This window comes from Ambystoma mexicanum, chromosome 5p (assembly GCF_040938575.1).
Source record: "Ambystoma mexicanum isolate Mex_15411 chromosome 5p, UKY_AmexF1_1, whole genome shotgun sequence".
NCBI classification, from domain to species: domain Eukaryota; kingdom Metazoa; phylum Chordata; class Amphibia; order Caudata; family Ambystomatidae; genus Ambystoma; species Ambystoma mexicanum.
Window position 1 is genome coordinate 167003315 of NC_090930.1, and position 24010 is coordinate 167027324.

Here is a 24010-nt window from a genome sequence, read left to right on the forward strand (position 1 = left end):
GAAGAGAAACCAACTCAAGCCACATGGTTACAATCAATAGTAAAGATTCAGGAAGTGCAGCATGTGTACGATGTGCAAGTATGCACATGCACCCACAAATAAATTTAAGGATATGTATAGAACCACAACAACCATCAAAGAAAACATAAACTGTAAGTCCAAATTTGTAATACATGCCATCATTTGCATCTGTCGCAAAATTTACTTTGGGAGTACTATGCGAGAATTGAGGACCAGAATACGTGAACACATGTCCCTGATTGGCAGTCTTGTATCAACAGTTAATTAAGTCATATAAAAATATTTCTTTATTTGATTCTGAGCATAGAAAAATTCATCTATATTAAACACAATTAATAAAAACACTGTATAAAAAATTACAATTAAAAAAACGGTGACAAGCAATACCTTAAAAGATAGGCAAGGATCTAAATCTACCTTTATGATTTTATATTTAGAGATTCTAATCTGTATCTCTAAGTCAAAATTGTCATTTTCTTGATCTCTCAAGAATTTCAATGGATCTAACATATGCCATTGTCATGCACTCGACATGTTTCAGTTCTCTTAACTTGATCTAGGAACTTTATTCAGGAAACAGTTTTGGCTGAAATTGAGAAATTAGAAAAAAAGAACTCTCCGTTTTTTCATAATTTGAGTCGGACTGAAGCAGAAGCCCTTACGACACTATCAAAAAATGAACATATCATAATAAAAAGAGCAGATAAGGGTGGAAGCATAGTAATGCAAGAAAAAAAAGATTATGTCAAAGAATGTCTTACTCAATTGAGCAATACTAATTACTATAAAGAGTTGACAGAAAACCCAGGTCGGAAAATACTTGAGGTAATTGAATCTAAAGTTATGAAGGCAAACGAGAGGAACTGGATAAGCAGACAAGAAACTGAATTCCTGGTGAAGAAAGAGGCGACTATACCTACATTTTACTGTCTCACCAAAGTTCATAAAATGTTGCAAAACCCCCCGGGACGACCTATAGTAGCAGGGATAAATTCCGTTTTAGAACCTCTGTCTAAATACGTTGATCACTACTTGAAAATCTGTCTCTCAAATGAAATCATATCTTAAGGATACTAAAGAAGTAATCAAACAGTTTTAACATCAACCCTATGATAATACCACGCAGTTCTTGATTACGTTTGCTATAGTTTCAGTATATACAAACATACCACAGAGGGCAACTCTTGAAGCAATAGAGGAAATTCTTCTCACTCGTACTGATAACAATCCAGTACCAACTTCTTTCATACTCTGGTGTCAGGAAATGGCACGTACACAAAAAAAAATTGAATTTCAAGGTGTGTATTACCAGCAAATTGAAGGTACCGCAATGGGATCCACTATGGCTCCCAGCGTGTCTAACCTATACGTGGAGTTTTTTGAGAAACAATTTATTTACACTCCAAATCCATTTATGGTGAACCTGGTATCCTGGGCCCGCTATATAGATGATATTATTGTCATGTGGAAAGTGTCTAGAGCAGAAGCAGAAGAGTTTCTCCGCTGGCTCAACCATTGCAATCACCATCTACAATTCACGATGACTCTAAATCAAGAGTGCATCAATTTTCTGGATGTTACTATTTTTCATCATGAAGGAACCTTGCTGCTAAAATCTTATCACAAAAGTACTGATAGAAACTCGCCATTACATTACAAAAGCCATCATGTGAAACATTTCAAAGACAATTTACCATTTGTCCAGTTTCTACGGTTAAAAAAACAGTAGCCAGAACGAGGCCTATGAGAAGGAAGCAAGAACATTATCAGAAAAACTTAAAGAAAGAGAGTACCCTAAAGAACTGATATGAAAAGCAGCTAAAAGAGCCTATAATAACAATCAACAACCACTGCTTGAAGATAAAATCATAAAACCCTTGGACGATCGGATAGTGAGTGTGAACACCTTTACCAACTTGAGTCTAACCATTACCAACATAGTCCACAAGCAATGGAAAATCTTTGAAAAGTCAACGGTTAAGTTACCCTGTCCTTTATTTGCCTACAGGAAATCCACCACTATTGGCAATCACATCAGCAGTAGTAAGTTAAAAACAAGCGTGAAACCATGTGAAACCCTCACTCAAAGTTGGGGGATGGGTCCACCTACTGGACACCATCCATGTGGTAATAGTAGTGTATGTAAATACACTCATACATCTAAAGAAATCGATATAGGTTTGGATAAAAAATGACAACAAACAAGATTCTCCAATTGCAATACTGAATTTGTGATTTATATGATCACGTGTCCATGCGGCAAAAGATACATAGGTAAAATGAACAGGAAGATAAAAACCTGGATTATAGAACACCGGAGCTGTATAAACAATAAGGTACTAACAGCCCCTATGGTTAAACACTATATAGATTACAATCATACAAGTGAAGTGGACCGTTTTGTTAACAATGATGGGAACAGATATTAATAAAAAGAAAAAAGCTCTAATAGAAAAAGAACAACGATTGATCTTCTTAACAAATAGTGATAAGAAATGGCTAAACGAAGCGATCAAATGGCATAACATTTGAGCCACAGATCAACTTCAGTTACAAAGATGTCCCCAGAGAACATACATTTTTAAAGAAAGCTCTACTAATCCATAGGTCTATCATTGAACCATCTACTATTGAGGAGTACTAAATAGTATCAGAAGACAGAACTAACTGGGAGCCGAGACTCCAGACGTTTCTGTAATTTCCTAAATATTCCATACACTAGGCCACTCTGTTTCCCTCTGTGATATCGAGGTTATATGCTGATTTTTCCTATTAGACCACCTTCACTAGAGGTAACATTTGCCGTGATTGTGCCATCCTCATTATGAAATTAACTCATAAGAATATCCTTGTGAGATGGATAAGGGTGCCCATCTCACAGTTTTATCCTCCCGAGTAGATATGGATCAACTTCATTCAGGACATGGTTAAATCCTTTTCTTTTCCCTCCGTGACCCTAAAAGGTTCAGGGCAGTAGAGGTCTGAGAAAAGAAAACACAGGTAGGGACTGCTGTAGGCTAAAGATAAAAAAGGACTTTTACCACCTAATACTAGTACTCACCAAATATGGCGCGATGAGCACGATATGGAATATCTATCTACATGTAGATTAAAGTCAGGATCGCTATGGAGAATGCCAACCAGGAATCGAGTGGTTTTAGGACCCGGATCGTAGTTTGTCTGCCGGGAAATTAATACTAATGGAATTAGGCACGGTACTCCCTCCATGTGCTATTTCCGTAATGATTGGGAATGACAACAAAGGAAGGACTAAACCAGAGCAACCCCCATCCAATATGGGGGACATCCTTTTTAACACTGCAAGTAGATCAGCGTAATGAGCGAAGAGACAGTTGCAGACCCGGATTGTATACAGAAGCAGAGTATGCAATACTCATTTCGTACAGAAGGTAAGAGACACGATATCCTGTAGAACACTGCAGTTACCAGAAGTATGCTCTAGGTAAATTGAAATGAACGAGCGCACTGATTTAGTTAAATATTCAAGCTCCCTTTATCTCGGTCTTTTTTAGAGACATACTTCGCTCTATGGAATCCATGGTTCACTTATGACCGAACGACGAATACTAACAGAAGGATTTAGTCCTCTACTGTCAATGAAACCATAGGTAAGCCCTAGCTTCCTGGCTGGTAAATGTATTAATCCTGTACTGATGACCCAATGGCTCCACTACCTTTTAGCCCCTAATTGGTTCCCAACCGCCTCACTCCCTTTTTTACAACAGGAGTGCCAATAAGCCACACTGAGGGTAGCATCTACTGCCAATAAAAGGGTCTCATTCCAGCCCGGAAACAGAGTATTCCCTCGATACCAACCATCAGTTGAATACTAGACTTTGGATAAAGGTATCCATGTTTTTCAATTTTATTTAAGCTACCTGAGAATGTCCACTGATTGACAACACCCCCCACTACTTCTCAGAAACCTGATCATGTAAATTTCTTTACAGGTGGATCACCCCTACATTTGAGGGGCATTTACACCTTTTAGATGACAACTTTTGCTTAATTCAAGATTATCATCTCAGCTTACTCCATGGACTAGACCAGGTAAAGTTACCTTTAGGTCTATTCAAGTTTTATATATAAAACATAGAGATGAAACTTAGCAATGTAACCTAATTCTTTCTCTTGTATTGTTTTTATCAACAGCTGCAACACGTTTCATAGTAAAAAAGAAACATTGTTTACACTGTTCACAAGACGCTGGAGAAAAACTCCAGCCTTATGCAATAAGAGCAGATGTTCTATGTTTTTATGAATAGCAAGTGACAAATACAAATTTTTCTATGCTCAGAATCAAATAAAGAAATATTTTTATATGACTTTATTAACAGTTTAAGTTTAATGTGTGCAACTGTTGATACAAGCTTTCTATCTTTTGTCTAAACCAGTTCTACCAACCCATTATAAGATAAAGCTGCCACCAAAGGTGGTATAGATGGAATTCCCCCTAAAATGTAGTGCCTGATTGGCAGTCAACATGGAACATTACCACTGACGGTAAATTGGCAGACCTGTCATCAAATGGATGACAAACGTGACATTAAATTTATTGGGCTCAAAAAAGTCAATTTGGGCAGACGTGGAGGAAATAAAGAACAACTTTTGAGACAAGAAGAAGCGCGTACAATCTGCAGATTTAGATTTACAGTGGTTGGACTTAACACGGACAACGAGATGAGGGTTTTCTGTAAGGCGGTCCTGGGAGATGACTCTGTATCAGTGAAAGTGCTTTTGTAAACTTCAGAGATTAATGTATATAGCAATAATTGTTATTACCTAATATGAGCTTGGTTACACCCAGCAATACTTATTATTATTTAAACCTTCCTAACTCTCAAAATGGGTTTCCTTTCTTCTCTTAATATCCCCCATAAAAGAGAAATGCCAATCTAATATCATTCACGAAAGACCAATGTGATAAGAGAACTTGCTTGAATCCAATAGAAATAGAGAACATACTTCAGAATCTAAGCTGGCCGACCCGTAATACATGAATGTATAACTCAAATTATTTAATTCGTGTTTGGTAAGTTTATTAGAACCAATGTCATAATTTCTTTTACTAAAATCCACCTTGCAAGACCTTAAACATTAGAGAAAAGACTCCCCAGTATGGGCTGGATAACCCGATGCACAAATACATACTTTATCAACCCATTAATCTTTTGACTACCAATAGCATTACAACCACTATTATAGACATATAAATTACAATCCTGTGATGTTTAATTCATTATCTTTGTGAATTTATCTGTGAGCATGGGCATTGATACCTCATGCACGGCATCTAGGTCCCGAAATATGGCGCCCATGAATGCTGCGATGATAGTAAGCAATGAAGGACTAACGTTGCCATAGGAACGCTAACACAACACGAGAGAAAAATAAAATAGAAGCGCGCCAGCAGCACAACGCTGCTGACGCTCGAAGACTGAATGTGAACTTTAGAGATAAGCCCTAAACTGGATGCGGGCTGCAACTGTCATCCAAGCTTTAGTATCTGCAATGCTTTTGTACAAATTTGGAGCTGTTAGAGTCCTTTGTGACCTACAAAGGAGTAGGACAAGGGTCTTCCAATTCTTTGAGTATCCTAAACAGTTCCTTCGAGCTTGAGGCTTCCCGTGCAATCCTCAGGTAATAGAAAAAACATGTTTCTTTTAATATGGCTTTTGTATGCTCTTTAGCTGCAGAAAGATAGATGGTTTTATCTTCAACTGCCTGGGATTTTTGCCATTCCTTCAAGGCTCTAATTATTATGGTCTTTAAAGTGTGAATCTCAGAGGAGTACCATTTTTTATTAGGTTGGGGTTTGAGCAGCCTAGTTTTCATTGGGGCTAGCTTATTAACAGCCTTCCCAAGTGTATTACAAAAGGCGTTCACTAACTCATCGGACGTATTCAGGTCAGGTAGATTGCCAGTATGGGAGAGAGAAGGGGTGTCATTGCAGCAGGAGACAGATTTCTATACAAGGTTCAAACCTTTTCATTCTTGATTTTATGCTGAGCACGTAGTGACATATTTCTTTCCAAGAGGAAGTGGTAAGACCATGAGCAAGGTGTGCTCTTGAAATTATTTATGGTCAGATTCTGTGCGAGTACACAGTCAAGTATTCTCCCTTTCAGGTGGGTGGGTGTGTTCGCATGCTGATAAAAACCTCAATCCCACAGTATTGTTTTCAATAGCCTGAGAGTCTGACTCATCATTAAAACCTAAATTGAAGTCACCCATGATGAGGACCCTGGAATTAGGCTTAAGGTCTGGGGAGATGAGATCGCCTAGATTCAAAGTTACTTAAATATGTAAATTAACAAGGGGGTCCTGATAGTGAGCTAAAGACTCTGGGTAAGTCTCTCATAACCAGAACTATTGTCTGGCAGAGGGACTCCCCCTTGTTAATTTGCATATTTAAGTAACTTTGGCTCTCACCCTAAGTTACTAGGGGAATCCAGATGTGGACCCCCCTTGCTCACTACTCTTAGAGAGGCACAGCTCCTCCCTACTGATGAGGTCCAACCAGACAGAAACAAGTGTCTGGGGATGCTGTTGGTACTCTTGTTCAGAGGAGAATTGCCTAGCATTTCGGTGCTGGAATGCCCCAGGGCAGGACAAAGACTGATATGTTTGGGATATTTCTTCTCTGTGAAAGATAGTGAGCTAAAGACTCTGTGTAAGTCTCTCGTAACCAGGACTAATGTCTGGCAGAGGGGCTCCCAGGAACCCCCTTGTTCATTTGCATATACAAGTAACTTTGGGTCTCACCCTAAATTACTAGGGGAATCCAGACGTGGACCCCTTGCTCACTACTCTTAGAGAGGCACAGCTCCTCCCTACTGATGAGGTCCAACCAGACCGAAACACGTGTCTGGGGATGCTGTTGGTACTCTTGTTCAGAGGAGAATTGCCTAGCATTTCAGTGCTGCACTGCCCCAGGGCAGGACAAAGACTGATATGTTTGGTGATTTCTTCTCTGTGAAAGATAGTGAGCTACAGACTCTGGGTAAGTCTCTCGTAACCAGGACTAATGTCTGGCAGAGGGACTCCCAGGACCCCCCTTGTTAATTTGCATATTCAAGTAACTTTGGGTCTCACCCTAAATTACTAGGGGAATCCAGACATGGACCCCTTGCTCACTACTCTTAGAGAGGCACAGCTCCTCCCTACTGATGAGGTCCAACCAGACCGAAACACGTGTCTGGGGATGCTGTTTGTACTCTTGTTCAGAGGAGAATTGCCTAGCATTTCGGTGCTGGACTGCCCCAGGGCAGGACAAAGACTGATATGTTTGGGATATTTCTTCTCTGTGAAAGATAGTGAGCTAAATACTCTGGGTAAGTCTCTCGTAACCAGTACTAATGTCTGGCAGAGGGACTCCCAGGACCCCCCCTTGTTAATTTGCAACACTGCCATTCATCATGAACCAGCACTAACTGGCCTTGCAAAACACGCCAGCGCTGACGCGCCAATGCCGGAAATAAGAACCCTGATGAATGTCAGGTTATGGAGTTCAAAGAGAACTACCTGCTTGGCAAGCAGTTTTAAATCACAGTAATGTGTGCTGCTTAGCCGAGGCTATAGATCTAATCAAAGCAAAGCTCAACTTACAGAGATTCAAGAGCACAACACAGTGCTGCTACAACAATAGATCACAAAGTTATTTTCAGAAAGAAATACCCATCCACAATTTTTTTTTAAAAAATATTTTTATTATATTTCCAAAACCAAACAACACACACCATATAACTGTTTCAATACGCAAAAGAATCATCATTAGACCATCATATTTTCATTAAAACTCCCCAGCTCCCCCCCCTTAAACTAGAGCCAATTCGCACGTGACTTCTACTGGAGCATTATCAGGGTGCACAACACGTAGCCGATCATCACCCGAGTCCTCTGTTCCGTTATTGGCTTGGTAAGGATTTGCCATAGAGGCCACCAATTGCCGCCAGGCCAGCAGGGGCCCTACTTCCTCCTCACCCCCCCTGGTGGCCACTTCGAACCAGACTACGGATTCAGCTTCCGCTCATTTCAGGAGGTCCGCCCACCACAGCTCCACCCTAGGCCTATGGGTCGCTTTCCAGCCCATTGCAATCCTGCGCTTGGCCAGGACATAGGCCAAGTCCTTCATCTTGCTTATGTGTTTTGAATGCCTGGGTCGAGGGAAAAGCCCAAGCATGCATGACCAGGCCGATCCCACATCTAACACTACTCCCCCGCCAGCCATTTTCGTTTTAACTTCATCCCAGAACCTGAGCATTTCCGGGCAAGCCCAAAACATGTGTAGCAGCCCTGCGTCCACCTCCCCACACCTGGGGCATTGCTGCACAGCTAGTCCCCCAAACTTCGCAATCTTCCCGGGAGTCAGATAGGCCCTGTGAGTAACGTACAGTTGAAGTTGTTGGAATCTCGCATTCCGGGACACCTTTTTGAGGTACCGCTGAGCCCACTCCCATTGCCCGTCTGTTCTGGAATCTCCCACCTCCTCTTCCCAATTCTGTCTTAATTGGAGCAACTCCTTTCCCGCCCTCACTCGCAGGAGCTCATATATCCTCGAGATTTCGTGCCCACCCTCTGATACGTCATACATGGGTTCCAGGGAGGCGTCAGGATCCTCTGCTAGCACTGTCTCGGGCCATCTTTCTCTAGCCTTTTTCACAAGCCTAACGTAATTTATAAATTGGCCACCATGCACCCCTGTCTCTTCCTGCAACCTCTGGAAGTCCAGTGCCTCCCCTTCCTGCCATATATCTCCGAGGGTGGCCAGGCCTACCTTTTCCCAGTATCTCTGGACCGATTCAAGTAGTTGGGAGTCGCTCCCGCACAGCGCCGCCAGTGGGGCCTGCTGGGAATACGGCTCTGGATAGCCCATCAACTTCCAGGTCCTTTGCCAGATTTCCCAGCCCAGCTCCAGCAGCCGCCCCCTGCCAACCAGTTTGTCCCTACGCAACCACACCACTTCATTCAAGAAGTATGGGGTCGGATCTCCACACAGAAGCCTAGCCTCTGCCGAGTCTTCCGCCGAAAGCCACCTAGCAACATACAGCAGCTGCCCCGCCAGGTAATAGAGTTCGAAATTTGGCAGGCCTATACCTCCCCTCCACAGGGCCACCCTGTTTCTGGAGTTACCCCATACAAAGTCCCGACACACACTATGAAGTTTCACGAATAGACTTCTGGGAATCAAAAACGGAACATTCACAAAAAAGTGCAAGAGTCTAGGCAAGACCACCATCTTGAGCAGGGCCGCCCTACCCATCATGGTCAGGGGCAATCTGGCCCAGAACACCATAGTGTTCTTGATCCCCTCCAACGCTCTCTCCGTGTTATGTTTGTGTTCCGTCTCTGCCTTGTGGTATATATTTACTCCCAAATACCTGTCTCTGTCTGCCATGGTATTAGCAGGATAGGTAACCTCTGTGACGGGACATTCTTGTATCTGCCCAAAGGAAAAAGACTAGACTTTCTGGGGTTCACCGATATGCCCGAAAGGGTGGCATACCATTCCATTACCTCCAACACATACTGCAGATTTTCTTCTGGATAACGCAAGTAAAGAAGCATGTCATCCGCATATAGTGATATTAGGTGCCTACCACTGACAGTGCTTATACCCACCTCCCCATATTGTTGTCGCAGGTATATTGCCAATGGTTCTAATGCTAGTATGTATAGCATGGGTGACCAGGGGCATCCCTGTCTGGTCCACCTGCTAAGTTGCCAGGTGTCCGAGACTGTGGACCCCGTTTTGACTCTCACCATTGGGGCGCTGTAGAGCAACTGGACACACCTGGGATATCCATGTCCCATTCCGTATCCTCTCAGGACCGCCTTCAACCAGGGCCATCTCACCGAATCAAAGGCTTTGACTTCGTCTAACGACACTATGGCCAGCTTTCCAGTATCCTCCTCGGTTTGGTCAATGATATGGTGTAGCCTCCTAAGGTTATCGGTGATGTTCCTTCCTGGAACATATCCCGTCTGATCTGGCTCTCTTATCTTGGTTATGTTGTCATGGGCGGTGTTTTCACAACGCGTGAGATCCTCCAGCTCCTTTTCCTCTTCTTGGAGTTCCCTTTCTATACCCCCTTGGAGCCCTTTGGCCTTGGCGATGGCTGCACCACGCACAACCACTTTGAACGCTTCCCACAGAGTGCCAACGTAACGTATGCTTCCCGTGTTTACATCAAAGTATTCTTCAATGGCATCCCGCAGACCCTCCCGGAACCCCTCGTCCTGCAGCGCCTCGGTCCTGAGCCTCCATGTTGGGATCTGTGGTCTTAGGGGCAGGTGTCTCCACTCCACCACCAGGGGCGAGTGGTCAGATAATACTCGGGCTTTATACTCCGCTCCCACTATGTCTCCCACTATCTCAGCCGTTACAAATACATAAAGCCGTTACAAATATATAATCTAGCCTAGTGTACACATCATGCGGCGCTGCATAGTGTGAATATTGCCTGTCCACGGGGTGCAATCTCCTCCATGCGTCCTCTAGACCTAGGTCTTTCAGTAGTGTTCCCAGCGCTTTGGCCGCCGGCGCCCTTTTTCCCGCTCTGTCTATTGACCTATCCATCCTGGGATTCAGGGTACAATTACAAGTCTCCCCCCCACACCACCGTACCCCCTGCCAGGGGCCCAAGTTTACTGTAAAGGGTCCTAAAATAGGCCGCTGTATCGTTATTGGGGGCCTACAAATTTATGATGTGCACGTCTCTGCTTTCCAGGAGGCCCGTCACCAGCACCATCCTACCCTCCGGGGTGTAGAGCCGAGCACCCGGAATGGCACACGCGGCGCCACCCAGGTGATGACCCATCTAGCATACGCCGAGTATGCTGTACCAACAACAGTGCCCTTCCATTTCCTCCTAACCACCTCCAGCTTCTCCTTAGTAAGGTGGGTCTCCTGCAACAGGGCTATATCTATGCGCATCCTCTTTAAGTATAGCATCACTTTATTCCGTTTCAGGTAGCTGTTGAGGCCCCGTACATTCCAGGTCACTACTTTGAGGTTACCCGACGCCATCTATTCTGACTATCCCCATCTTAACCTTTCCTCTAATGCTCCCATTGCTAGCTAGTTTTCTGGCTCTCACCCTACTATTTACAAACAAAACTCCCCTTCCCCATCCCCCAATTCTACACCACAGCACACAACGCCCTCCCACTCCCCTCCCTACCAACCCCCAACAATTGCCCAGCTCCATCCCTGGATCTCAGGCCTACCCACGTCTGGACCTGCCTCATATCTGAGGACAAGGACCCCGCAGGGCGTCACCAATCTAATGGTGACCTAACTAAGTATACTACTATAGGGTTCAGAGGGCACTTCCCAGGAGCTCCCAGTCATCTATTTTAGGAGCGGTGCGTCCAACGGGACCCTCCGGCAGATACCATAACTTCTTTCCCACAAGCACAATACCATTCTCTATTCCAGTCCCAATATCATGACTATGGCACCTCGGGTGCCCTTACGGCGTGCTACTTATCTCCAGCCGCTCCCGTCTGGGCATCCAGTTCCTGAGGTCGACCCTGTATATCCAGCCATTCCATCGCTTCAGTCGGCGTCTCAAAGAAAAGGGATCTGTTCATGTAGAACACCTTTAGCCTGGCAGGATAGAGCAACATGTAGCGATGGCCTGCTTCTCTGAGCCTCCTTTTCACCGATCCGAAGTTCATTCGACTGCGCTGCACAAGAAGCGTATAGTCCGGATATGCCGTTATTTTCGCTGACCCCCTTTCTATCGTTCCGCCTTTCCGGAAAAATTCCAGGATCTTCTCGCGGTCACGATAATTCAAGATCTTTGCGATCAGCGGCCGTGGGGGAGCTCCTGGGGCCGGTCTTCTGGTCAAGGCCCTATGTGCCCTTTCAACCGCAAACACTTGAGTCAACTCCCCGCCTGTGATCTCCTGCAAAGCATGGTTTCGATGAATTCTGTGGGGTTCGATCCTTCCACCCCTTCCGGTACACCCACTATGCGAATGTTATTGCGTCTGGCGCGCCCCTCTGCTTGCTCTGCTCTGTCTTCCAGGTTAACTACTCACTGCACGAGGGCATGAAGCTCCTTAGCATGTGCAGCGCACGCCTCCGTGTTCGGGGCCAACTCCTTTTCCAGTGCCCGAGTGCGCTCCGCGATCGTTCGCACATCCTGTCTTAGCAGTTTCATCTCTTCCTGGACCGCTCCAATCTTGAGGTCTAGACCTTCCTGCAACTCTTTCATGGCTAGGCTCAGCTTCGTTTCCCAGGCCTCCTTCAAGTCAGCAATTGCTGCCAGCACCTCTCGGATGGTGCCCGGTGGGTCTGCCGCCGTCGCAGGGGTCTCATTGTTTTTACCCCCCTCCGCGCCCAGGGGCGACTTGGCGTAGGCCTCCATCGTGGGCTGCTTGATCCGGGGTCTCACCGCTTTAGAGGACATCCTGCTGCGTCAGTTGAATTCGTTCCTGTCGTGCTTCCTCTCACATCACTGTGCGCGTAGTCGCAGACCATTCACTGCCGTCCAAACTTGTTCTCGTCTGCAGCACACGCTCCGAGTGGGCTGTGTCCTCCCACGTACTCGCGCACCCCCTGCGTTATTTTAACGGGCTCTGCCGTATATGATTTATGAGCAGCGCTCCCCAGTCCCTTGCTGCCTCTCTTTCCAATCACAAAGGCTTCCGTCATGTGGGGTGATCTCAACTATGGGGCTCCCGCTCCCGTGTTTTGGGTGGCCCTTGTGAGTGCCAATCAGGGGACCCCAGTTGGCAGCAAGGGGCTCGCGATGGTCCAACTCAGCTCATTCAGGAGGCCCGTGCCGATGTTCCAATGTGAGGGCACAGCGCCAGTAAATCAGTGCACCCTTATCCGGTGCGCTGTGTCTATTTTGGGCCCGGCCACTGTCCCCAGTGTCTTCAAGGGGGGGGCCCAGCGCTCCCCCTCGGTGCACACCAGTGCCCTCCTACCAGGCTGTCTGGTTTACGAGCCTGCAGGGCACACGGAGTATCCACCGCTGTCCGTCGACAGTTCCGACGGGGGTTTGTTTTCTTTTTTCTTTTTTTAAATTTTATTTTATTTTCCTCCTTGCGCATCCCTCCAGTGCACAGTGCCAGGGGGCCCGCAGTAACAGCCGCTCCCGCGAGTTCGCCCTTCGCGGGATCTGCGGCGACTTTGTTTCCAATGGGGATCATAGTGGCCTTCCCCCGTGCGCCGCTACAATGTATCTTCCTGAGCGCCGGCTGACGAGTAGCTCCGCTACGGGCACAGTCTCTGAGGGTCGGTCACACAGCAGGCTCACGGCTGCTTGCAGCCCGTGAGTCCAAGCCTGCCCTGGATACCCGCAGCCCCCGGTGCACTCTCTCACAGCGTCCCCGCTCTGCTTCTCAGTTTGCGTTCGGGCAACAAGCGGAAAGTTCGTCGCGGTGGCCCTGCAAGTCCTAAGTACGTGACTGCAGAGGCGCACCCGTGACTCGTGCCTTCTGCATTGTTCGGGCCGCCATTTTGCCTGTGTCCTGGTCCAGGACCCGCGGCAGCACAGTGGGGAGAACTCAGGCTACAGGCGTTCCCCACACGCCAAATCTTCAGCGAGTGGCGCCACAGTATTCATAAGCTGGTATGCAATTTTCCAGCGCCGGCTGGTCACCGCACCCGCTCCCCTCCACAGGATCGGTTCCGGATCTACGGAGCTCTGTGGAAGCACAGCTTCCTACATGGCGGTCCAAGCCACGCCCCCACCCATCCACAATTGTCATCCACACGTACCAGCACACATGAGAGTCAGACCGCAGGCTGTCTCCTTACTATGCTGCTGCTAACCGGCCTTGTAGAATGCCCCGGTGGTGATGTGCCAATGTTGGAAATAAGAACCCTGATGAATGTCGGGATATGTAGGTCAGAGAGAACTACCCGCTCAGCAAGCAGTTTTAAATCATAGTAACGTGTGCTACTTAGCAGAGGTTATATGTCTAATCAAAGCAAAGCTCAACCTACAGAGAGTCAGTACCACAACACAGTGCTGCTACAACAATAGATCAGTTATTTTCAGAAAAAAATACCCATCCACAATTTTCATCCATACGTACCAGCACACATGCATCCATTGTGGTTTTGCATCATCTCCCTCTGGTCTTTTACCCCCCAGCTGTTGACGCTGTGGAATTGGGAAGAGTCTGATAGTGTGGCAACATAGATGGCAGGGGCATTGTAGTAGGCAATGGTGCATACATAGGATTTGTATATCCTGACGCAGCGCGGGTAGGGTAACATCCTATTGGTGGACACCTGTATGTTTTTATAGGGGTTGCAGGGCCGCTCAGGGCCACTCTGGACAGTGACCACGGTAGTAATAGTACTACACGAGGTAGTCGCCTCAAATGTTGCCTTAGAATAATCAGTAGGGCAAAAGCCTACATCTTCCACCTCTATCCACAATTCCAATACCTCCTTTCTGTTTCCCTTATATTTAGCTGTTAAGAACGTGTACAATTGACTTAATATCGCTCTATTATTTGTGCCCTGGTCCGCCCATGGTTTGAGCATCCCTCCCTTTGTTACCACACACCATTCCCTATGATATTTGAGAATGTTATCTCGATACAACGGAAGGGCCTTGCACATGTAATCCAATCGGTTTGTTGGTTCCATAATAACTACCCTTTCCCCTCCATACTACCAATACTCTTGTCCCACCCCAACAACCCGTATCTCTTCCCTGTAACCCCTTCTTATACCGCACACTTAACCCTCTTTGCCCACACAAATACTCACACGTCTTTCACCCTTAACAGAATTAAACGCCTGATAAAAAGCTGTAGAAATCAGATGAAATTATGCAGCGCTACTTTAGCATAGTAGCATATATGACAGTTTTTAGATTTGAATAATAATGTACTGTATTGATATATAGTGACACTTCATTGAAATGTTAGATGCTTATGTTGCACATGTAATTTGGAAATGACACACTGTATTGTTATAGATATGTATTCCTTTTGTATACCTTGTATATTTTCTTGATATTATAGTATGTATAAAACTAAAATTGAAAGGTGGATGATTCAGCCGAAACAATTAAAAAAATATTTACCAACATCATGATATATATGAATGTAGAGTTCAAGTACAGAAACTAAGGAAAGTACTTACAGTAAAAACCATTCTCTGCTGATAAAGAATGCAGTGAGCCAGAAAAAAAAATACAGGTCTCAATCTTTTTGTCTGTGGCATGTACACACACTTCCCAGTCATTGATATCATTGATATTTGGTCATGAGGCATTCACTGAAGTACAAACTTTAGTGTAGAAACAGATTATGGCCATCATTATGATTATGGTGGTCCAGGAAAAAATGATGGCTACATGGCGGTAATTCCGTTACCGTTGCATTACCACGCCCCCGTACTATGAGTTTGGAAGTGGGGTGTAGGATTTAACTCCAGCAAAAAGCTGGACAAGGTGGGCAAGAGCACACCCCAGCCTTCCTCCCACAACCCCTCCTTTTCTAAATAACTGGTTCATTTTAGCCCTTTTTTTAAATTTAAGTTTATTAGGATTTCCAAAGCAAACAAAAGTACATTGCATAACAGTATTAGGGAGCCCTTTTTACCACAATAGTATACCAGATTTTTTCCCATTCAAACCACAACTATAAACACATTGTTGGGAATTGATGATGTAACCTGTGTAGAATGTGGTATTCAGGGGTGGACTGGAGAGTGGTAATGTGGAATGTGAGGGAGGAGACGACCATTGGGAGTGAAGGAAGAAGGACCAGAGGGTTGTTGCTGAGAGAGTACGTATTGGATAAATAAAGAAAGGAGTTACGAGATTACCTGTTTGTCGTGGTCGTTTGCTACACAATAATTGGCGACAAGGATGGGAGTGCTGGGGAGTTCCTCCAAGTGAGCCAGAAGTGTCTGGCATAGCGGGTGGCTCACGCATGCCAGTGTGACGAATGGTGAATTAAGGTCCGAGGTAGAGTGAGTGGGACGTTTGAGGAAAGAATCTTGAATTGTGGTGGTCAGCTGCCAGAGGCATGGTGGTTGCCTTGCAATATGGGAGGCAGCAGAAGCGTCGAGCTGCCACACAGAAGCTGCATTGTGAATGGGCAAGCAGGAGGTTTGAGGTAGACACCTCGAAATGTAGCGCGGAGACCCCGGAGGAACAGCCTCTGCCTGGCAACGCAGGATGCTGTGATAGCATTTAGCAGCTGGCCAGAGTTCGCATTATGCCGTTGCTTGGCAACATAGCCTATAGAGGCAAGAGGAAAGACAGTAAGCCGACGCACAACTGTTTGGCTGTGAGGAGGGCTTCATTATAGGAGCCCTTTAAAGAGCAGCAGAAAAGGAGGGATTCATTACGAAAACTATAAAGCAGGAAAACCTTAATCTCTTCTACAATGGTGAACGTACCAGGCCCCATGTTATTCCTGTGCTCTGCTGCAGAACCCCCGCCAAATGGAAAGAGTGGAGCAAAGGTTTCCAGAAGTATGTTTTGGCAGTTTTTTGACTCAATTATTCCAGTGTGTGCAGGAAGTCCTAAACCGGTTGCCAGATCCTGCAGAGATGGGAGACAAGAACCAATTTGATGTGAGTCTGGCCAGACTTGATAAGCACTATGAGGAAAAGGAGAATAAGATGTTTGCACACTACCGCTTTGCTCTTTGTGACCAGAAACAGGACGACACCATTCAGGAATTCCAAACAGCACTAAGGGATTTGGCCTAAAGTGTCATTTTGGACATTGCCAGAAGAAGCATATCTGCGATCAGTTGATGATCAAGTGCATCAACAATAAGGTAAGGAATGCACTTTGGAGGGAGAGACCCAACTCTGGATAGAGCTATAGAAATTGCCAAGAAAATCGAGCATACGAAAGGATGCATCACAGAACTTCAAGCAGATATTTTGACCAAGATGTCCAGTGAGGATAACTCCATTGATAATATGGATGTTAAGGTGGTGTCCCTGCAAAGGAGTAGCTCCAATAGGAGGAGTTTGGAGCAGAAGAGGAAGACAACTAGAGAAGATGGCATTACATCATGTGGGTGATCTGTGACACCCAGGGGGGATGCATGCACTGCAGATGGTAGAAGATGTTGTCACTCTCAGAGTCTAAATCACCTGGAGAGTGACAGAGACTGCATTATGGTCGTACATTATTTGTCCGGATTCTGCCTGATCATCCCAGGATAGCAGATCATCCCAGTTCTTAGCCACATACACCTTACCAAAGTGCTCTCACCCTTTAAATCGGAGAACCGCCTCAAACACTCCAACAATATAGATAGGGCTATCCCCATATGCATTGGCTCACAACCCTGGCTACTTCAGAGAGCAGCACCTGAAATTGCTCCTCCAGCATTCCAGGATAACCAAGGTATAATCTTTCCCGCTGTTGATCAACATAGGAACTACCAAATAATTCATTAAAATGCTCGCACATGGTTTATTTTGCTGAGGTTTGTCTGAAACCACTCTCATACAGGATACTACCACTCTTCCTTCGATACTGTCCTCATTCACACTCTCTGTGATTTTCTTCACCATCCCTCCAGCATCTCTATAATTCTTGCATCATCTAGCAAGATTTATTTATTTATTTAGGAATTTGTAGAATCACGCTTAACCTATGGGTGTCTAGGCACTAGTTGCAGAATGAGGGCAGAGGGGGACTGAAGGGTGAACATTAGTTAAAGAGGCCAGTTTTTAGTTGCTTTATGAAGACGTTATAGGAAGGTTCTGCTTGTAGTGTGATAGGGAGCGAGTTCCACAATGTGACGGTGGTGACGGGGAAGCTGGATCTACCAGTTGTCCTTCCCTTCCACCCCTTCCCCTAGAGAACGTCTCAATGGCAAAGGGGCTCGTGCAGTCAGTGAATATGGAAGCCGGAGGAACGAGGAAGTGGTAATATGGTACCCAGAGGTATTTGAGGATAAAGTGGGGAACCAGAAGGATTTTGTCAATCACATAAAGCTCGGAAGGGGAGCCCAGCCGGTGGCTGCCAAAGTTCGGCCAGTGCCTTCAGCTTTGAGGGAAGAATTATAGCAAGAATCAAAGAGGATGGAGAAGGGGTATCATTGAAGCCATTGAAGCAGCAGAGTGGGTCAACCCAATCATTGTTGTGAGGAAGGCCAATGGAACTGTGAGACTGTGCATAGATTTGAGGAGCCTGAACAAGAATGTGGTGGCGGAAAGATTTCCTCTTTCAAAGATCGATGAGTTTCTGACGAGTGTCTCTGGTGCACAGATGTTTTTCTTGTTAGACTTGCAGTCTGCTTTCCACCAAGTGGAACTGCATGCTGATTTCATGGACTAAACAGCATATATTACACCATTTGCACTTTATCGATACAGACATATGCATGCCGTTTGGTTTGGTATCTGTGCGAGTGTGTATCAAAATGTTATGTACAAGTTATTGGGTGTGTGAGTGGGCTAATGTTTTATCAAGATGATGGTTTGGTGGACGAGCGAGAAAGAGAATTATTGAAGACTTTAGGAGAGGGTTGCAGGTGTTGAAAGATGCAGGACTCACCATTGCACTGGATAAATGCAAATTCAGGAGGGTCAGAGTGACATATATGGGGCATAGGGCATGAAGCCTTGGGGAGTGGTGTTGAACCCATGAATGATACATTGGTGGCTATTAGAGACAAGTTCACCTACAATCTGTCAGACAAGTTTAAGAGTTTGAGGAGGCTCACGATGAAGGGAGTACACTTTATGTGGGATGAGACATGAAGGAAGGAGGTTTTAGATGTGAAGTATGATTTTATGCAAACACTGCTATTGTGAGGATTTTTTGAAAAAATTGGGTGTTGTTAGTATCCACTGATGGCGGAGATTCAGGTTTAGGTGTGGTGCTCATGCAGGAAGAGGCAGGGCAGATGTATATGATTGTGCTTACCTCCAGAATGCTTAGGAGTGCAGAAGTTAGGTACTCTGTGGTTGGAAAGGAGGCACTAGTGTTTATGTGGGAAATAAGAAAGATCAAGACGTACTTGCGGGGGAGAGAGTTTGTGGTGACAAACAATCTAAGGCCTTTGGTTAGTATTTTTAACAAGGGAGGTCTGTAAGCAGTGTCCAGAATGATTTTGAAGTGGGTGAGCAGTTTGCACTGTGCAGGGTGTCAGTTGTGGAGAATGGTGAAATAAATAGAAGACACAGTGTGGAGAATGAGATTATGGATATTTTTCAAGCACAGGAGTGTGTAAGACATGATGAATGGGATGAGGCTTGTGCTCTTGATGAGGTCTACAAGAAAGTCAAATGATTGGTGCAGTCCAATTGGGTAGGAGAGTGTGAAGGAATGGAGATCAATGAGTACAAAAAGGTTTGCAATGAATTGTTGGTCATGGGTGATTACCTATGCAGAGGTCATTGCTTGGTGGTTGCTGAAGGGATAAGAGCCAAAGTGGTGGAGTTGAGGCATAAAGGTCAGCTAGGGATAAGTACTACAGTGAGTGTGTAGGAAATAATTATATTCTTCGTAAATACAAGACTTCTATGAGGGTGCGAGAGGTTCTCAAATTGCCCTGGGAAGAAATAACCTTGGATTTTTTGGGGCCTTTCAAGATTGGGGGTTCGAGATTTGCTTATGTGCTGTAGTGATGGATATGTTGTCCAAGAGGCCAGAAGTGTTTGTGATGAGGGTTGTCAACTCTGGTGGTCTCATTAGGTTTTTGGAGCCATTGTTTTGGAGAGAAGGGTTTACCTCATGATTATTGTCAGGCAATGGGCTTCAATTGGTGTCCAGAGAATTTAAGGAATTTCTGCAGGGATATGGAATTGAGCATGTGACCATGGCTTTGTATCACCCACAACAGATGCTTGCGGAGGTTTACCCACACACTTATGGATGTAATACACATTCCTGTTGGGACTAGAGGTGATTGGACCAGGGCGTTCATCAAGAGATTATTTAAGTATAGGTTGGCACCACACGAGGTGATTGAGGCATTACTGTTTAAAGATTTGATGGGGTGCAAACCAAATACACATTTGTGCCCCGGATGGATGAGGAGGTCAGAAATTGAGCATGTGAATCTAGAAGGAGTGAGAGCAGGATTAAAGAGAGTGGGCCTCATTACTAGTTTGGAGGAAGCCATGCTGTTTTTAGCGGCATGGCTACCCCCAAACCGGGTCCTGCAAAAGGGGATTTACCGGGCCATTCCGACCTTGGAGGGCCCAGTAATTCCCTTTCGTGGGACCCAACCTGGTACATCCCCATTCCCATTTGAGCCCCCACAGGGCTCAATGGGTATGGGGAGGATGCTAACAACGGGCCCGTTGTTAGCATCCTGGTCTGCTAGCGGGTTCCGCTCTGCACGTCTGGTCTGGCCAGGCATCCAGAGTAGGACCCGCTGCAGACCTCGTAATGTGGTGGACCGGAATTAACGGTGCCGGTCACTTACTGTCACCGTTCATTCCGCGGCCACCAGCCTCATAATGAGGCCCAGTAAGATGAAAGCCAAGGTAAGGTACAATTGGAGAAATTGCTGTAAGTAAGTGGTGGTGATGCCTGGGGATGTGATCAAACTGGGTCGGTCCAGGTTCTCGGAGGAGGAGGTTGTGAAGGATGTGGGGTCTTCTATGTGGGTAAAAGGTGGGGGAGTGTGGAGCAATGAGAGAATGGTGGTGCTCAGAGAAAGTGCTTTGAAAGGGTTTGTTAGAGGGTAAATGAGAGGGAATGAAGGGAGGGATTGGCAATTGATACTGTATCTGTATAGAATGTGGTAATCAGGGGTTTAATGGCGGGTGAGAATGTGGAACGTGTGGGAGGAAATGACGGTTGGTATTGGAGGAGGGCCTGAGTGTATTTTGAAGGAGTTATGAGATTACCTGTTTTTCGTGGACGTTTAATACGCAACACACTAGTTCCTTCACTCATGCATGAGCTCCTAACTCCTGTGGTCTGCACACAAATTCACTTACACGTGCACAACATGTTACCTGCTGACTCACAAAGTCTGCCTGACATGTCCATCATGATGTGCACCCACATTTCCCCCTCTATGTCCTCACATGTGGTTGGCTCACATGGCGGGAGTTCTTCAACCAGCCCAGGTTGTTTGTCTGCAACATATGTGCATGACTGCCCTTTATTAGTCTACAGCACCCGTTAGGTTTAGCTCACATGTTTTTCCACAGGATTTGGCTGCGTTTGGCTGCTCCAGTCACACCCCCTTTGCTTCACCCTTCTGTCCCAGGGAGGAGTTGCCACGGGTTCCTAAACACATGGGGCCTCATTAGGAGTTTGGAGGTAGCCATGCCGTTTTTAGCGCCATGGCTACCCCCAAACCGGGTACCGGGTCCCAAAAATAGGGAATTACTGGGCTATTCTGACCTTGGAGGGCCCGGTAATTCCCTTTCGCGGGCACCGGTTCGTCCCCATTCCCATTGAGCCCCATTGGGCTCAATGGGAATGGGAAGGATGCTAACAACAGGCCCGTTAATGACTGGCCTGTTGTTAGCATCTTGGACTGCTAGCGGGTCCCGCTCTGCACATCTGGTCTGGCCAGGCGTCCAGAGCGGGACCCGCTGCAGACCTTGTAATGTGGCAGCCCGGAATGAACGGTGCCGGTCCCTTACCGGCACCGTTCATTTCGCAGCCGCCCTCGTTGTAATGAGGCCCATGGTCCTCTTGGTCACACAAGCTACTCTGCTCCTGTACAGGATTGGTGTAAGTCAGCTCCAGCTGGTACTAAGTGCTCCGGTTTACACACCTTTCTGCTTGGGGACTTTAGGCAGGTGCTGGAAGTGCCCTGTCCATGAAGCACTTACTGGGTTAAGGTCCTTTTATGACCACGTTTTAGTTCACTGCTGTGTCTAGGCTTGTGTCTGCCATTTAGCACATCCGGAACCATTCTCACCGTGTCCTGGCCTTCTCTCAACTCTGGGTGCTAGATGCGCTTGTGGTCTGGGCTTTCTTTCTATAGTAAATTCCATTCCTTTGGAAGTTGTATCACCTCCCCTGCCTCTATCTTGCAGCCTCTCAGTCGCACAGAGAAAGCATGATGTGCCCTGAAATGGAACAGAGATGTAATTCTTTGCTTTGTTGGAAATACATTAACCATTTTAAATATTCTGTATAATTTGTTTTCAACCCTTCCCCCATATTAAGGTTCAATCCTTGTCATTGGTGTGGCAGCCCACAAATCCTACATTTGTGCCAATTCAGTCCTTAAAATATCTGTCAAATGCCCATAAAATGAATTTCAGATCATCTATTTAAGATACAAAATATTCAATCTTAGATTGAATTTAATTTCCACCACTATTTGCCTTTACATTTATTTGCATTTTTGATTTATTTGAAGAACAGGAGTGTCAAAGAGAAATTACTTACAATAACACATTAACAGGTGGCAGAGTGTAATGATGTGGGCCACGCACATAGAAGTCGGAGGCTCTGATGATTAAAGCACTCTTACTTATTCATTGTGCTGATTACAGATGTAAGAAGAAAGATCAGGAATGAGCGTTGAGACCTCCACCAGCCCCACCTCCAGCTGGTATTGCATCTGAACCCCTTGCACACAACATTCCACCTCACATAACGTTCCAAGCAGATGGCCTCATCCACAGAGAGACCTGACACATTATGCCAATAAAGAAATATCACTACACAGAGCCATTCCTACAAAGGGTGCCTGTACAATAGCACGAAGATGAGAACAAGTGGTGAACCAACCAATTTATGAGGTTGTAAGAAAAGTGAGACATATACTATAAACAAAGCAAAACAAAATGAAACATATATACATATATATATAAGAAAACAGGTGTCTTGTAAAGGTAACATTAACCCAAGGGGACAACTTCTTCAAACTGAAGAGGAGTACAATTTAAATATACTTAATATATATTAAGCATCATTGGAGGCAGTGGACGAGACAGCAGTGTAGGATCTATAGTAATGAGGGATAATGTGCATATAAGGGGAGTCCTTAAAAAAGACTGTCTCTGAACAATGGGGAACACAATCACCCATGGCATACACATGTGACAAATGTGGTTTTGGGACATTTAACTAAAAGAACAATGAAGATTGTATGTTCCATTGACTTATGAATGCGTTCACAAGGAAGTTCCTCAATATTTCATGAACCGTCTCACTACCCTTTTAGGGGGACGTAATCTGCGGTTTTATGACCCACTAAAACGTACTCAACCAAGGTATAAATTGAAAACCTTTGGCAGCTCCACTTTTGATGTACAGGCTCCCTTGTACTGGAACAAACTGCAGTTTGAACTCAGGCATTCCAAGTTGGTATGCAGTAATAGAATCGTGGCAAAAATGTCACCTTTATGTCGCTTAAATGGTATAATGGGTCTGGGGGTTGCAGGGGTGTCCCCAGCATCCTCTACATGTATTGCGGTGGCAAAACCACAGCCTTTTTGCTGCTATTTTTTGTGTAAACGGCCATTTGTGCCACGATTTTAACACATGGAACCTCTGAGTCTTGCCTGGAATTCAAGAAAATCCTTAAAACCTATTTGTTCAATCTCAACCCAGATTAAACACTCGTTTTGACCAAACCTTTGCTCCATCTGACTTACACTATGATTGCTGCATCCTATCTTGCTTTCCGTGTTGTATTTCTTGTCCTAGTTTTCTGTGTGCTTTAAGGCCCATGGGTGAGTAGCACTTTATAAGAATCACAAATAAATAAATTGTTATCACAACTAAAAAGTAAATCTGGGAGAAAGTAGAAGAAAGGTGAAATTGAGAATAATAAACCATCATAGTTGTATTAGGAATGACATCCTTGTAAGAAATAACATCAAGGAGATGGTTGCTTTCAGTGAACAGCAGTGCAAAAGATAGATGGTCCAGGTAATGAGAACACTAGAAAGAAAATGATCAGACGAGAACTGGATTTATTATCATATCACTTACAGATTGCTGCAAAAAGGGAGTGTATGAAAACATTGAGTGGCGTTGGATGTATGAATGGCATGTATAATGAGAAAACAAGCAAACGTAGC